Consider the following 15867-nt stretch of genomic DNA (forward strand, 5'->3'; position numbering starts at 1 on the left):
AAATCAGCTCAACAATTGTGACTTATGCAAGTTCTGGTGTGAAGCCATGGAGAGAAGTCACATTCTGTGGACAGAATGTGACGGCTTTCAAGGGACATGCCCAGTTCACATCATGTCAACCATTTTGCCTCAGAGGAAAATGAACTTAAAACTCATTAATACATAAACTTTGTGCCTGGAAGGCGAGCTATGTTGAGCACCAAGCAGATGTTAGAATGTTGAAGCTGGCAGGACCTCAAGCTTCTTGAATTTAACCCCTCAGTTGGTACAGACTAATGCTAGAGGGGTTACCTACAGAAAGTCAAGTCAGATAGTTAAGTCAGGTAACTGGGAGGCCCTTATAGAAAGTGGCATTTGCTCTAGGAAGAAGAACTAAGCAGGAAATTTCACAGGTTGTTTCAAATTTAGTCACAGAATATCCGGACAATAGCAAGAGGGCATTTGCTTTGATTTTTACCTTCTTGTGGCCACAGAAGTTTGCCATAAAAAAAGGGAAAGAAAGCTCTGTGAACGTATTGCAGTAAAGATTCATGTGTACAGCTTGAGAGAGAGCAAAATTAGCTGTGATAAAGGAGAATATGTTGCAGACGATGACATGGACATGTAAGCCCTCTTTTCTAGACTACACCCTATGACAGGCAGGGCTGGGTTACATTCAGCATCTTCCTGTAAGTGCTTGTGGAGGTGACCCAGAGTTCTTGGACTCTTAGCCCAGTCTGGATTTCCTGGGAGAAGCTGTTATATTGCTTAGTCCAGCCCCACCCTCTCAAGACATCACAATGACTCATCTGAGAATAGTGGAAGTCTGGCAATCTCAAAGCAACACAGTTGCTCAGAGCTTGACCTTTCCAGTGGCTTCTCCCTGCCTATCGAGCAGCCCCTCTCCTCTGCAGTTCTCCATTCCCGCCAGTATCATCCAGGATCTTTCACTGATCCAGGGTCTTAGGTCTTTCTCTGGCTCATTCATAATATACTAGTGCCTGGGACCCCCTAGAGGGCAGTTCAAAGCAGGGCTCTTGCTGAGTTCTGGTATCCTACTACTTCACCAATTTTAAAGAAAACTCTTTGAGATGTCCTGGATTTGCATTAGTGAAACAAACCTATATTCTTTCACAGACTGTCACAATTTTAGCTTTCCTCTCAAGCAATTTTCAGGACTCTAGGAAGGTAATATAGACACAAGTATTTAAACTAAAAAACAAACAAACAAACAAAACCTATGTGATAACAGTTGCTAGAGGTAGAAAGAAAGAACTGAGAGGATTCAGAGGCATGGTTGTTCCATTTGAGGTGGTGAATAAAGCATTCTTTGAGGCAGTGGACTTTGAGCTCTGCCTTAAAGATGGGCTGGATTTTTATAGGCTGATATAGGAAGGGAAGCAAGGGGAGAGGGACACTCAGACTGAAGAAAATATCTACACAAAAGTTTAGAGCTGTGAAAGAATGAGTCATAGCATAGCAAAGTGAGCATAACATAGCATACCTCGATTCTATGAACAGAATAGAGGTATTCTGGAGCCAAGGCAAACTAGGAAAAAAACCCATCAAATCTAAGATGCCATGACTGCCATCAACTGTAAGATGCACTCTGATTTCACAGACATTTCAAATGTTTTTTCCAAAAAATGTGTTTTAGAATTGATGAAACAGTTAACTGGGGTCATATTAGAGAAGGTCTGAAAAACCAGGTAAGAGGATAGATGGTAAGAAATGGAGAGCCCCTGAAGGCTTTTGAGCAGGGGTGTGATGTTATGCTTTATGAAGGTTGCTCTAAGGCTGAGGTATTAATTGAATACACTGTGCTAGAGCTACAGAATTAGTACAGGCCCCAGGGAGCCAGAGGGGTGGTAGTAGGAATGCAAAGGGTCAGACACAGGAGACTTTTTCAAGGAAAAATCAAGTGAGTCAACTGCACAGACATGGTGAGTGAGAGAGGAGTCAAAGATGAATTACAGATGTATAAAGAATGTGGTATGTCTGTTGTTGTAATTTATGTTTCCTACTTATTATGCTTTCTGGTTGCAGATTTTTTTCCTTTCCTAATTATTTCTATTAATAGATGGCAGAGTTTTTGTTATTGCTTTTCTCCCATATCTAATGTTTTAAAAGTTTTGATTCCCACCAGGGCACTGACATAAAAATGACACAGAGACCAGTGGAAAAGAATAGATAACCCAGATATAAATCCATGCATTTACAGCCAACTCTTTTTTTTTTTTTGAGACAGAGTTTCATTCTGTTGCCTGGGCTAGAGTGCCATGGCATCAGCCTAGCTCACAGCAACCTCAAACTCCTGGGCTCAAGTGATCCTTCTGCATTAGTTTCCCGAGTAGCTGGGACTACAGACACGTGCCACCATGTCAGGCTAATTTTTTCTCTATATATTTTTAGTTGTCCAGCTAATTTCTTTCTATTTTTAGTAGAAACAGGGTTTCACTCTTGCTCAGGCTGGTCTTGAACTCCTGACCTTGAGCGATCCTCCTGCCTCAGCCTCCCAGAGTGCTAGGATTACAGGCGTGAGCCACCATGCCCAGCCTTACAGCCAACTCATTTTTTACAAAAATGTCAAGAACATATACCAAGGAAAAGACAGCCTCTTCAATATGGTGCTAGGAAAACTAGATAACCATATGCATAAGAATGAAACTAGATCCCTATACCTCATTATATACAAAAATCAAATTAAAACAGGTAAAAGACTTAAATATAATTCCTGAAACTATTAAACTACTAGAAGAAAACATTGGGGAAATTCTCTCAGATATTGGTCTGGGCAAAGATGTTTCATGTACAACTTCAAAGGTACAGGCAACCAAAATGAAAACAGATAAATTGGATCACATCAAGCTCAAAAGCCTCTGCACAGCAAAGAAAACATATAACAAAGTGAAGACACAACACAAAGAATGGAAGAAAATATTTGCAAACTGTCCGTCTGACAAGGGATTAATAACAAGAATGTATAAGGAGCTCAAACAACAGCATGAAAACAATCTGATTTTTAAAATGGGCAAAAGATATGAATAGACATTTCTCAAAAGAAGACATACAAATGGCCAACAGGTATATGAAAAAATGCTCCACTTCCCTGGTCATCAGAGAAATGCAACTCAAAACCACAATGAATATCATCTCACCTCAGTTACAATGGCATTTATCAAAAAGACAGGGAATAACAGATGTTGGTGAGGATGTGTAGAAAGGGTAACCCCCATACACTGTTGGTGGGAATGTAAATTAGTACAGCAACTGTGGAAAATGTATGGAGTTTCCTCAAAAAAACTAAAAATAGAACTACCATATTATCTAGCAATTCCACTACTGGATATATATACAAAAGAAAGGAAATCAATACATTGAAGAGATATTTACACTCCCATGTTTATTGCAGCACAATTCACAATAGCCAAAATATGGAACCAACCTAAGTGCCCATCAGTGGATGACTGGATAAAGAAAATGTGGCATATATACACATGGAATATTATTCAGACATAAAAAACAATAAATCCTGTCATTTGCAGCAACATGCATGGAACTGGAGATTAAGTGAAATAAGCCAAGCATAGAAAGATAAACATCACATGTTCTCACTCATCTGTGGGAGCTAAAACAATGGATCTCATGAAGATAGAGAATAGATTGATGGTTACCAAAGGCTGGGAAGAGGGGAAAATGAAAAAAGACTGATTAATGGGTACAAATATGCATTTTGACAGAAGAAATATGACCTAGTGTTTGACCGATCAGTATAGTTTACAATAATCTACTATATATTTCAAAATAGTTAGAAGAGAATAATTTAAATGTTTCTAGCATAGAGAAAAGACAAATATTTAAGGTGATGGATATCCCAATTATATTGATTTGATCTTTACAAATTATATGAATGTATTACAATGTACCCTGAAAATATGTACATCTCCCATATATCAATAAAAAATAGAATTATAAAAAGTTTTGATTTCCATCTTTATAGCGCTGATGGATGCCCTTACATAATTAAGCCTACATTTTCATATTAATATAAAAATTAATTATTATCCATTCTCAAAAAGAATGGAAGATTTAGCCGCCTTTTCTCTCCTCCACCCCCAACCCCACCACTTTTATCACATTTGAAATTTTTATTTGGGGGCTAGATTCATGCACATTTCATATCTACTCATGTGTGCTATTTGATGCCATGCAAATATTCTCAATAAATAGTGTCAATTTCAAGCTACTAAAAATATATTAAAATTTATGTAAACTTTTCCCCCACAGCCTGCTATGAATTTCAAGTTTATGGTTCATGTTGTACTAATTCCTAATAATTTCGAACTAACTCTAAATTGTTTCAATTTTCAACCCTGCTGCAATTTCTATTTCTATAAATTTTATTTTAACCTTATTGTTCTTAAAGTTCTCATCATTAAATTAACATACCTTCCATTCTTAGGATACATGCTTCTAGAATAAAGTATGCAGTTTTGGTTGCTGCACCTTAAGGAAATTATGAAAGATATTCAGAAGGAGCAGAGAGGCACAATAAAATGTCTGAAGAGAAAAGGGCTGCTGCTGAATAGGGACCAAAATAAGAATGATAAGGGCTCTTGAGTTTGGGAAAGCAATGACTTAGAGGGCACACGCTTAAACCTTTTAAAATCAAGAGGCAACAATGAGGTGAATCTACTGGTAGAATCCTTACACAAACATAAGAACATTTCTTACAACTTTTAGAAAATAAATTTAGAGAAAAAAATTAAAACTGTTGAGGTTCACAATAGCTAGCTGCTAGCTAATTTTGTTTTTCCCTCCTCCAGATGTACTTTGTATCATTCTCTACCCTGCTCTGTCTGGAGGAAGCTGATCTATTTGTACTGCATCAACAAGCGCCCTTGCCTTCTGGTTTAGGGTTGGATTTGGCGAATGGCGTTGGGGTAGGAGGCACTGCTGCAGAAGAGTTGAAGGTGGAGGAAGGTGAGGTTGGGGTACTTACCCCCCAGCTCCTGGCCTGCCAGGGTGCCCAGGGGGCTGAGTCTATCTACTGAAGCCTTGTACTCTTGTCAGACAGCTCTGTCCATGTTCTTTCTAAGTTCTGATAAATGTGTCTTCACCTTCCCATTTCAGACTGGGCAGAAACAGCTCCTCCTTGCTGCTAACTCCAGACACTACACTCTATTGCTGATTTCTTGTAAATGTTGCCTGTGCTTGTAAACATTGCCTTCACTGACTTCTCTCAGTTGTCTATGTGGAGTATGCCATTGTTTCCAGACCTATGCTGAACCCTGACTGACACACTAATGGACCTAGAGATCCCTGTAACTTAGAAATAGTACGGGTAGAAAATACAAGTGTTAAAAAATGGATAAAAGAGACTAACCCTGACTCTGGGAAATGGGTCAATATTAGACAACATTGAGATTGTATTATTGGGGCCAAGGAGCACCCATTGGGATGGATGGCTGGGTAGAAGTAGGTTTTTATTTTCAAAGTATGGATTTTCCACTATTGGTCATGCTGGGAAGTGGATAATCCCCATGTGGGAAATAAATTGGAACTATGGACTGTAGAAGGAGGGACTTCCTGACCTCTCTCAGGAATAGGGATCCATTTGGTCCTGGACTTTGAGATATGGAAAGACCAGCAGGCTTTGCTGGTGGTGAGCTGTCCCCAGGATAGCAGCAACACCAAGATTCTGTTTTTGTCAGGAATAGCAGCAGGGACAACAGCAGTTCATAGAAGAAAATAACCAGTATATCTTGGTAAGGAACTCCAGGTAAGGAACTCCTAGGCCCAAAAGGTATTCTGTCTGCATTCCAGCCCCACCAAAAAGCAGGAAGCATTATCAGGATGTCCGCTTTGCACCAAACAAAAAAGTTTCTCTTTCCTGAGGCTGAAGTAGGGAGAACTGTTCCCATGATGGCAGAGCTTTCCTGGAAGTCAAAGCAGTAGGTTGAGAAAGCCATAGGGAAAGCATGGGAAAGCTCTGTTTTAGAGTGTATATAAGGGAGTGCCAGTAAAGTTTCAGATATAGTTAAAAGCACTTTGAGAGAGGGGAACTTCCAGCCAATGGACTGATAGATGAGAATATTGTGATATTTTTGGTATAAAATGGAAGGATACTTTCCACTGTAGTCATAGACTGAGAAGCTGGGAATACGTAGGTTACAGAAATAGCTTCTAAATGGTTAGGTAAACCCTATGTCTGGTGAATTGATAGTAGGTTTACTGATGGAGGCTGAAACATGTTCCTGACCTTTTGAGATTGATACTGGAGAAACCAGGCTTCCCTCCCCAAACTCCCTTGGTACTGCTGCTGGTATCAGAATGTAGGATTAGGTGGGTATGGCAACATTTATGGATTTTTGTTTTCATTGAGGTTCTGCAATTTGTTTCCCCTATATTAGAGACAGAAATAGTTCTTGGGGCTTTCACAAGATTGATGTGATGCCCTGATTCCTGTTTTGGTTTAATGGGATTTAGAATTTCATTAGCAGCCAACCCAACTTCTCTCATTAGTCATATGAGCATTGCACGTTTACCAAGAACTTGCCCTTTGCTCTGGCAAGAGAAGGAAGGGCCCTGTGTGCCAGCTGAAGGGATAGCACCTGATAATCTCTAATATAATGTGGAGGCTGGGCTCAGTTTATGTGGGCAGTTAACCCAGACATCATCCAAAAATATTGCTGTGAATTATTAACTTGGACCAGATGCATTTCCCAAGATTTTTTTGAAAATATCAAAAGTAATTTAAGTGTTTTATAATAGCTCAAGAAGCTAAATAACCAAAAGATGAATATCAACTCTCATACAAAGAGTAATTTCTACTGACCTTGGAAAATGTTAATCAAACTTTAGGGAGTCTAACCAGCCTAGTATCTTAAAGTTATAACCTAGGATAAGGAGAGATTAAGACTTAAGGTTTAAATATAAATTCTTCTATGAACTAAATATTCCCAAATATGTTTGAATCCTGAAGTGTCAGGCTTTCTCCTTTCTGTACAATCAATTATATATAACTGTGTTCAAAACTTCCACTTCAGGGACATTTTGTTTCTCCACAGGCATAATCATTACTATCTTCTCAGGAATTTTTGAGCCCTCCTCAAGGAGAAGTCTTGTTCTCTATGAAGACAGTGAGATCCCACATAGTCTGTTCTGACTAATCTGTTCCTATGCTGTCTTACCAAAGAGTGCATCTGCCTAGCCTCAAGCTGCCCTGCCTCCCTGTCCTCTTTTAACCTTTCTACTTAAACCTCACATCATCTTCTCCAAGAGCATGTGACTCAGGCAGCATAATGTCAGGGATCAGGGCTGAACTATTATAGACACAGTGGATTAGCAGCCAAGGAGCAGTTCCTCTGACTTGGGCTAGCTAGGATTCTCTGAGGATTCATTCCCTGGCAATCATGCTACTTGGACTGTATGTAGTAGAGTTGTAATTCTGAGGAGTAATTCTGAATTACAACAGGGCAGGATCCACCAAGGATGAGCTCATTTTCTGGGTGTGCTATTTGGGAACATTATCTCAATTATACTGACTTGAACAAAACTTTCAAGAAAGAATAAAGTTTTTGTTTCTAATTTATTCCATCTTAACTATGTTATGGTTATAATTCCATCACATACCGTGACCAGCAAAGCTTAATCAAGTATGGAGTTATAGAAATGGTGAATTGTTTCCTACAGCCTTTTATTGGCACTCTAGGATAAGGTGTGAGTATGAATCATTCAAGGCTCCACTGCATCTTCAATATCAATGTCATAAAAGGCAATATCTTTTGTGAACATTCTGAAAACTGAACATAAGACATGAATTTTTAAAAGTCCAGTCTATCTCTACCATAGGCAAATTAGATTAGACTTCATAACAATTTACCCATTACAGAGTAACTGTGTCTGGGAAAATAGGCAGATCTCTTTCTACATGATAATTAAGTAGTAATTAATTTGCTAAAATTAGTTAAACATTCAAAGTATGGGTCCTCATGTCAACAGAAAGAAAAGGGAACAACCCTCACTTCTGCCCACCTTAGACTGTTTTTCAGGTTTACCTCAGTAAATCTCCTCAGAATTGGCTTATTCATTTAAAGCAATTCTCTTCATTGAGTTTGAGGTTAATTACAGCAGGAACCTGGGCAATAGGTCTGTTCTGATTGAAACATCTCAGAGAAACAACATAGCAAAAACCTAACTGGATTTTGGAGATGAGTTGAGATTTCTTCCCCTGGTGTTTTATGGAGTTTCGGGTTATTGTTATTGCTGTTGTTCAGAATGTACTTTGGTTCTGTTTGTCCAGGAGCAGTGGGCAGTTAGCTGAAATGCTTTTGTTGTGAACAACTATATGCCCTCGATTCTTCAGAAAATTCCCAGGTTTGGAGGCTGTACTTCTCTTACTAAGAAAAGTTAATTTCATTAATGCTGTGGATTTTCTCTTTCAAAAAGAAATATGGGAAAACAGTTTAGGAGTTTCTCAAAGGTTAAACATAAAATTACCATATGACCCAGGAATTCTACCCTATATACCCAAAAGAATTGAAAACAGGTATTCAAATACATACTAGCACATAAATGTTCATAGCAGCACTATTCATAATAGTCAAAATGTAGAAACAACCCAGATGTCCATCAATGGATGAATAGATAAACAAATTGTGGTATAAAAAAAAAGAATTCTACAACATGAATGAACCTTGAAAAAATGATGTTAAGTGGAAAGAAGCCAGACACAAAAGGTCACAGAGTAGATTATTCTATTTATATGAAATATCCAGAATAGGTAAATTCATAGAGACAGAAAGCAGATAGATGGTTACTAGGGCCTTGTGGTAGGTGGGTATGGGATTTCTTTATGGGACAATAAAAATATTTTGGGATTTGACATAGTGGTTGCACAACATTATAAATGTACTAAATACTACTGAATTGCTCACTTTAAAGTGGTTAATTTTATGTTATGTGAATTTCACCTCAATAAAATAATATGCAAATAAGTATAAAACATCGCTTTATTCGGTTCTCTGCATTAAGTACTATGCAACTCAGAATATTTTTCAGACCTAGGCAATAAGACTATAAGCCACAGGTAGAGAAACAACGGTTTGCCCCAGTTTCTGAACATGAGAAACTACTTCAGCCACCTGGAACATGCCAGATTCATAAAGAGAAGCTTGACAGTTCGCCAAGGAGAGAAATGATACCTGGTCCTCATATTTGTTGACAGTCATTTCAAAATAGAAGAGCCATTCATTTCTCTGACAGCTACAGACCTCAGGATTAAATTTTTTCATGCTTCACAAAAATGTACTTTCAAGAAAATTGATATACTGGTTTTTATGAAATGAAATCTTGCAACTGGTGATCTGCAGAAGAAAAATGACCCATTTCTGCTCGTACATTCCATTGCATTTAAATTCTTATTACAAAGATAAAGCCAAGAATTCTCTAGTTCTTGGGGACAGGAGGTGTCAGGATTACCATTCACCATAAAACCAGAAGGGCAAGAACAATAATTAAGGCTTTGGGAAATAGACCCAGTGAGAGCTAAGGAAAAAAAGAAAGACAATGGTATAGGAATTTAGTACTTTAGGGGTGTTACATTGGGTGGTGATCATCTATCCTCCTTTCTGAGAGGAAATGAGCCCAGCTGCACAGTGGGTTTCTAGTCCACATTAATATGTTCTTGCTGCAAGAATTTAAAAAGATGAAATAAGACACTAAGGGAGGCTACAATGTTTCTTCACGAGACATTTAAGACTCAGTAAGCTTTTCCCTGGGAAGCTGGTGGTCTTGATGAGCTTTGAAGGGACAGTCCAGTTCCCTGACTTTGAGATAGCTGTAACATATCAAGACAGATCAGAACGGAGAGGGGAAGTCCCTTTCTAGCATCTTAATAGACCTCACTGCCTGTCTCTAACGTAATTAATTCCTTCCTGACTACTTTCTTGTTCTACCCTTAGTGAAACAGGGATCAAAGTTGCTATCCTCTATAAGGTAATCTATCCAACCGGTTGAAGCTGGTTGCAATAACATCATCCTTACCCCAAATAAGTTTTCCATTCTCTAGGAAAAAGAATATTAGTTCTTAAATTTTTTCTCATGAATCCATTTGGTCATCTCTGTGGCATTCTTATCACTACTGTGAAGCTCTTTATTGTCCTCTGAACTCATCTATATGATTGGGCAGCCTAACTTGAGAAAAGACATGTAGGCACTATTTGAATAAATATGCAAAAATAACAGAATATTTGAGTGATCTAGTTGTTTGGTTCCAAGGATAGTTGCTATTGTTCTATGAGCAACAGAAAAACTCTTGTTTGGGAGACTTTGGGGCCACATGTGGTCTTCTGGACCCTTAAGGGTGGCCTTTTGACTGAATCCAAATTTTACTGAACAAATCTTTTAAAAAAGGGATTTGTTCTATGAAATTTGGATTTGGTCAAGGGGCCACACTTGGGGATCTGGATGGCCCACCCCAGATTGGACTGCACACTGTGGTACCCAAGGGAGGGCAGAGAGCAAGGAGGATATACTATTTGCTGCACTGTCCTAGGAAGGCTTTATTATTACATTAAAACTGGCCCTGGAGCCAGGAATTCCTCAAATTAAACAGTAAGGACTTGTCTTGCTATGTAGAACTCTTGTTTTGCTTTTATATTTTACAAGGCCAAAGGGTTGAGTGAGGCAAAGAAACAAATGGTTTACTCACCACACACAGCCAATCAGTAGCAGAACTGAAGTTGGAATTTGGGAGCACTTATGGCTAGTCTAGTGCCCCATCTACTGAACTAGGATGCCTATATTTTGGAAGCCTAGTTAATAAAAAATAAAAAAGTGGATAATGATAAACTGACAGCTGTAGTGGGAGTGAATTCATCTCAACCTACATGTGAATGAGCAGCAAGGTTTGATATTACTATTCCAAAATTGTTGGACCACTTGAAACAAATCAGCAAGGTAAAGAAGCTGGATAGATGGGTTCCTCATGAATTAAACAAGAGTCAGAAATAAATCATCTCCAAGTTTGCCTTTCTTTGATGTCATGACATAAAGGTGAACCATCTCTACACTATATTGTTACATGTAATGAAACATGGATTCTTTCTGACAATCTCAAGTGCTCGGCACAATGGTTGGATAAAGATGAAGTGCTGAAACACAGTCCAAAACTGAATGTTCCAAAAAAGCTAACGGTGTCTGTTTGGTGGTCCATCCCCAGTATTATCCACTATAGCTTCACAAACTCTGGTCAATCAATTACAGTGGATATCTATTGCAACCAACTGGAAGAAATGATGAGGATGCTTGCAATTAAGCAGGTGAGATTGGTCAATAGAGACAGGCCAATCCTCTTGCAAGACAATGCTGAACCACATGTCATACAAACAATACTACAGAAGTTAGACTTGGAAACTCAAGTTTCCAAGCTCAAGCTCAAACTACAGAAGTTACACTTGGAAACTCTCTGTCATCCACTATATTCAGCAAACCTTGCACCAGCTGACTACCACTTCTTCCAGGCTTCGGACCACTTCTTGCAAGGAAAAATATTCAATTCTCAACAAGCTGTGGAAAACGTCTTTGGTGATTTCATCACCACTTGCTCTCCAGGGTTCTATGTTGCTGGCATAAACAAGCTACCATTAAGATGGCAAAACTGGCTGGACGAAGTGGCTCACACCTGTAATCATAGCTCTCTGGGAGGCTGAAGCGGGTGGATTGCTCAAGGTCAGGAGTTTGAAACCAGCCTGAGCAAGAGTGAGACCCCATCTCTACTATAAATAGAAAGAAATTAATTGGCCAACTAATATATATAGAAAAAATTCACTGGGCATGGTGGCACATGCCTGTAGTCCCAGCTACTTGGGAGGCTGAGGCAGCAGGATTGCTTGAGCCCAGGAGTCTGAGGTTGCTGTGAGCTAGGCTGATCCCATGGCACTCACTCTAGCCTGGGCAACAAAGTGAGACTCTGTCTCAAAAAATAAAAAAGATGGCAAAACTGTGTTGATAGTTTAGGTGCATACTTTGATTAATTGTACTGCTTTTGTTTGAGAAAAAAGTGTACATTAAACTACACTTTTGATTAGAAATTGGACATTTCATATTTAATGACCTAATGTATTGTGAGCTGCCTCCTTTCAACCTGGTCCACCCGTTGGTGCAGCAGCTCCCATTCCTGTGGCAGCTCTCTCTCCTCCTCCCCTCCCCATCAGATCCTGGAGTTGGCCTACCACAGCTTTACTCATCGTGGCTGCCTGGCACTTGGGAGTGAAGAATACATCTTGTCTTGTTCTTGCTGCCTGGCATGCCAGTGCTTCTTCCATGAAGTTGAAAGACATATTGGCTGACCTGATATCTAAGGAGCAGGACAGAATTAAGATCTTCAGGCAGCAACATGGCAAGATGGTGGTAGACCAAATCACTGTGGGCATAATGTATTGCTATGAGAGGCATGAAGTGATCGGTATATAAAACATCAGTTTTAATCCTGATGAGGGCATCCATTTCCAAGGCCATAGTATCCCTGAATGCCAGAAACTGTTGCCCAGTGCTAAGGATGGGGAAGAACTCCTGCCCAGGGACTTATTTTGGCTGCTGACAACTGAATGAATCCCACAAGAGGAACAGTTATATTGACTCTCAAAGGAGTGGGTAAAGAGGGCAGCTCTGCCTTCTCATCTGGTCACTATACTAGGACAATTTTCCCACCAATCTATACCTCATGTCTCAGATCAGAGCAGCCATTACAGTCCTCAATGGAGGAAGTAACTTTGACTGAAAATATGCAGAGGGTATCAACCAACGCAAGTACTGGGAGTTGATTTATAAAGGCTTTATGGATTTGATTGCAAAGCAACCTGTGTTGTAGCAAAGATCTACCAGAATTTACTGGGAGGGCAGCAGTATTGGGGCCACTGACCCTAAGCTGGATTGGTCCCACAATGTCACCAACATGTTAAGCTACTCAGTTCACTGAGCTCATGCACACAAACCTCACCATCAACAGTGACCAAGAGGGTGGCAAATGTTAGTGCCCAAACTAGCCATTTGGTGGGCAGTGCCCATTCACACCCTTACCTGTCCTTTCCAGTAGCCACTAATGGGCTAGCAGGGCCTCTACATGGACTGGCAAGTTGGGAAGTACTTGTCTGGCTAACACAACTAGAGAAAAGTTAGCAAAGATGTGTCAGACAAGGCCGGGAGCGGTGGCTCACACATGTAATCCTAGCACTCTGGGAGGCCAGAGGCTGGAGGATCGCTCAAGGTTAGGAGTTCAAAACCAGCCTGAGCAAGAGCGAGACCCTTAAGAAAGAAATTAATTGGCCAACTAAAAATATATAGAAAAAAATTAGCCAGGCATGGTGGCATAGGCCTGTAGTCCAAGCTACTCGGGAGGCTGAGGCAGAAGGATTGCTTGAGCCCAGGAGTTTGAGGTTGCTGTGAGCTAAGCTAACGCCATGTCACTCTAACCGGGGTAACACAGTGAGACCCTGTCTCAAAAAATAAAATAAAATAAAATAAAATAAAATAAAATAAAATAAAATAAAATAAAATAAAATAAAATAAAATAAAATAAAAAAGATGTGCCAGACAAGACTCATCTGGAATACACCCAATTCAGGATTGGTTGTGTCAGGGCATGGGCGTGCAGTACTAAGGAAAACTGACCCACGATATACCTGTCAGCGAGAGTTTGCTCTGAAACACCTGCTGAATGACCCCATGTTTAAGTTTGTTGCTCAACTGTGCAAGATGTACCCAATATCTCCTTGGAGCAGGTCAGTGCTCACAGTGGGGTGCTGCTCCAGTACTATGGCATGATGGACATGAATTACTACATGGTCCTGTTTTGGGTGTCACAGGCACTGGGTATAATGACACAGTTCATATGGAACTGAGCCCTTGGCTTCTCTCTGGAGAGGCCCAAGTCCATGAGCACAGATGGTTTGATGAAGTTTGTGGACTCCAGGTCAGGGTAAAACTAGAGACTGAGGGAAGAAACTGACTACCAAAAAGTGATTAAGTTTAAAATAAGTTATACTCTTGTTTTATTTCAGGAAACCTTTAAATACTTAAGATTAAATTGTGTCTGAGGCACTGATAATACATTTGAGGTCTTCCGTAACCAGCTTCCTTCCCCTGCCTGGTGTGAGTTACCCATCAAACTTAGGGTGACCAGACTAATGTATATGATATGGGTTATGTCCCACCACCCCCACACACACCTTCTCTAGAGTAAGAATCTGACTCCTCTTTCCCTGGGTCAAAGCTGGTTGCAGAGAATTTGCAGTCATTTAGAAGCCTTTGCTTCTATTCTACTAAGCCCTTAATAGGTCAGCAACCCAGGACTCTACCCTTTCTGTTTCTATAGGAATTATGTTGGATTATCAGCTGTCCCAAGCCCCTTGGCCCTCTCCCATGCACAAAAACACCTCCTAGCAAGACCTATTGTTAGCTGGAGATGCTTTTGTAATGTTCTTATGCTACCAGGTGACCATAAAGGCACAGCATTTGCTGTGACTGGCACCCAGGGTTTGATTTGATTTTCTTTTAATTATCCCATTAAAACTAAGGTCTGAGAGTATTCTGCTTCTCACTACTTTAACACTTACCTCCTTCCAGACTTTCTATATCTGCTGTGCCTCAAGCTGAGGATGCTCTGAACCTTCTCCTCTTGGTCCCAACTAGAGACATCTTCCAGCAGGTCTGTCTGAGCTGTGGTCTTTCCCAGCCATTGGGTTTTATCAGTGCCTAATGTGAACTAAGCTTTTTACTTCCACAGAAGACAAGCCACTACCCTCTGACCTTCTCCCCACTCCTTTTAATATGCTGTGAGGCATAGAACAGGGACTCAGGAATGACAAGTATGATATCTTCATGGTCTGGTTCAAGGGTACTGGCACCTCCTTTTGAACTGGGAAATGATTCAAATGGTCTCCTTTGAATATCAGGTCCTGAGGCTGAGGAAACTAAAATAATAAGCCTCCTTCCTCATTACCTGCTTCAAGAAAATGCCCCCTTATTTATCAATGTCTTTTTCCTGCTCCTTCCCCAAGAGCTCACAGTACAGTATTTGTTTTAGAAGCCCCATTTGCACAGGTTTTCTGAGACTCAGAATGCTCTACTTCCTTTTCTTTGAGAAAGGATTGAGATATATTCCTGCTGTGCCCCCTTCTTCCCTCAGAACTCCTGCCTGTGTGTGTGGGAGGGTCCCCAAACCCCAGAACCACACTATTGAAATGGACACCCTGTAAACCTCTAAATAACTCTCAAGTCATGATGCAGATTTCAGGCTGTTCTGTATAAAATGCAAAGTAAACGTTTTTATTAACAATGAAAAAAATAAAATAAAATATATTATGATAATATTCATGCAAGCACTCAGCAAAAAAAAACCTTCTAATGTCATTCTGGTAGTAATTTGATGTTTTGACAAAATTGACATCTCCATACTTCCGTAGTTATGAGATGCCTTTTTAAAAATAAAGCAACCATGCAAAAACAAGACTGTGAGCTTATATCTGAATATTTGAATAACAAGTGATTTTTATGGCATTTGCCTTTATTGCTTTTCTGTGTCCATAAGGCTCAGAGGTTGTGGTGATTGACATATGAAGTCTCTGGATACCTCTTTGGTGGAAGAAAAGGTCAGGATGTAAATCACTAAAAGTCATATGATATACTCAATTTTTAGGATTCTAGTATAAAAGCCTCAGGCCAAAGGATGAACTTGGTCCTATACTTTTTACTTTTCACCTTCAAGGAAAATCATAGTGCATCATACTTTGGAGCTGCTAACAAAATTCTAAGTGAGATCTTGAGTTATTTAGAAAAATGAATGACCTGGTAAACAGGAAATAATATATGATAAAATTTATTTTC

The 15867-nt window shown here is 39.7% G+C and overlaps 1 pseudogene; it reads left to right on the plus strand.

Annotated features, from left to right (window-relative positions):
* The first annotated feature begins 595 nt into the window (after nucleotides 1-595).
* Nucleotides 596-13964, plus strand: LOC105871554 (citrate synthase, mitochondrial-like; annotated as a pseudogene).
* The last annotated feature ends 1903 nt before the right edge of the window (nucleotides 13965-15867 follow it).

The sequence above is a fragment of the Microcebus murinus genome, chromosome 3 (assembly GCF_040939455.1).
Source record: "Microcebus murinus isolate Inina chromosome 3, M.murinus_Inina_mat1.0, whole genome shotgun sequence".
NCBI lineage: Eukaryota > Metazoa > Chordata > Mammalia > Primates > Cheirogaleidae > Microcebus > Microcebus murinus.